This window comes from Neomonachus schauinslandi, chromosome 8, assembly GCF_002201575.2.
Source record: "Neomonachus schauinslandi chromosome 8, ASM220157v2, whole genome shotgun sequence".
NCBI classification, from domain to species: Eukaryota; Metazoa; Chordata; class Mammalia; order Carnivora; family Phocidae; genus Neomonachus; species Neomonachus schauinslandi.
This window is the reverse complement of record NC_058410.1, coordinates 50,055,991-50,057,841: the sequence shown is the minus strand read 5'-3', so window position 1 is coordinate 50,057,841 and position 1,851 is coordinate 50,055,991. Positions and strand designations below refer to the sequence as shown.

General features: G+C 44.9%; 1 pseudogene; it reads right to left on the bottom strand.

Moving 5' to 3' along the window:
- Positions 1–962: 962 nt before the first annotated feature.
- LOC110583300 lies at positions 963–1,449 on the bottom strand (annotated as a pseudogene).
- Between the last annotated feature and the right edge of the window lie 402 nt (positions 1,450–1,851).

Sequence of the window (1,851 nt, the reverse complement as noted above, 5' to 3'; positions counted from 1 at the left end):
TCAATTTCTTTGCTGATAATTGGCCTGTTTAAATTTTCTATTTCTTCCTGTTTCAGTTTTTTTTTTTTTCAGCATCACCTTGATTTATTTTCCTAGTCTTTTTTTTTTCCTCAGAAGGAAAAATAATTTCATCAAGAAAACAAATGTTCCTGCCAAAATGAAAGAATTTCTTTTAATGCTTTTCTTTAAAAAAAAAAAAAAAAGTCGGGCGCCTGGGTGGCTCAGTCGTTAAGCGGCTGCCTTTGGCTCAGGTCATGATCCCAGAGTCCTGGGATTGAGTCCCACATCGGGCTCCCTGCTCAGCGGGAAGCCTGCTTCTCCCTCTCCCACTCCCCCTGCTTGTGTTCCTGCTCTCGCTGTCTCTGTCAAATAAATAAATAAAATCTTTAAAAAAAAAAAAGTCAACATTGAATTAGAGCATGCTGTGCTCCCCCATTTTGCTGACCAAAGTTTTTGTTTTTGTTTTTTAAATCCACTGGCAGAAAACAAGATATTTTCCTCAGATAGGATGATTGTATTTTATTGCTGCTTTGTTTAGTATATATTTTTCTCAATTGGGAAAAAAAGTCTAGGTGAAAAAATTATCTAACAAGAAAAGTAGTTTACATGGTCATAACACGTAAATTGCTGCCAAAAGAAAAAAAATGTAAAAAAAAAAAAAAGATTTTAAATGTAAAATATCACATAACTTCAAAAAACTTGCCTCAATTTTCTACCATGTATCATGTACTATAAGTCAACTTTCTAAATAGGATTACAGTCCTTTATTATAAGCCCCTAGTGGTCCTATGGTATGCATTTAAAAAAACGCTACTACAAAATTTTTCTGTTCTTTGTGTTTCTGCCTATTGTGTACTTAAGCTATAGATAATTTTTGAATAAAAAGCCTACATAGGTATAAATGCAATAGTTAACTGATCCTGTTTGCTGATGTCCTTTTCATGTTCCACGGAAGGTGGCATCTATTGGTCCAGCATCTTCTCCTGTTTCTTCCCTTCCTTTTTCTTCTTAGATTCTGCTTGAGGTTTGGGCTTAGTCAGCTTGCCACAGGGCTTGGAGATGGTGACTGTCTTCTGGCAGTCGGCATTGTGGAGGGCTCGCTTCAGACTTCCAGTTCTGGTCGCATTCTCCCCAGGCCTGGAACTGGTATTTGCACTCTGCTCCAAATTGCTTTTTCCAGTTGCAGGGGATCTTACATCTCTGGGTCTTCATGGTTTGCTTACACTCGGCTCCAGTCCGGGTGCCCTCCCGGGTGCCCAGGCCACAGTCCCCACTGGTGGGCACGCACACACTCCACTGCCATTCCCCACAGTCAGACTTCTTCACTTTTTTTTCTGCCTTCTCTTTTTTCCCTGCTTCAGCGGTGTCCACAGCTGCCAAGATGAAAACGAATGCCAGGAAGGCAGCTGCAAGTTTTCGACGCGGCTGCACGTACTGTTGGTACTGCATTTTGGAGTTGCAAACGCTACACGCGCTCGGGCTGCCTTTGTTGAACGCGGCGAGGCTCTGCGCTCTGTCGGGTGCCTGTGGCCGCTGGCCGCCCGCCGCGGCTGCGCCCTCGCTCCCGGATGGTGACGGCCCGGGCTCCCGCTCCCCTGTGCCCGCTTCGGCTCGTCCTCCGCGCGGCGGCGCCGTTGGCGGGATTTGGGACGGGCAGGCTGGGACCCCGATCCAGCCTCGGCCTCCGCTGCGCCCTGCCGGGGAGGGAACGGAAGCCCTGTTTCAGTTTTGATAGGTTGTGTGTTTCTAGGAATTGATCCACTTCTAGGCTGTCCAGTTTTTTGGCATATAGTTCTTCCTAATACTCTTATAATTTCTGTGTGGTGTTATTTCTCCTCTCTTATTTGTGAT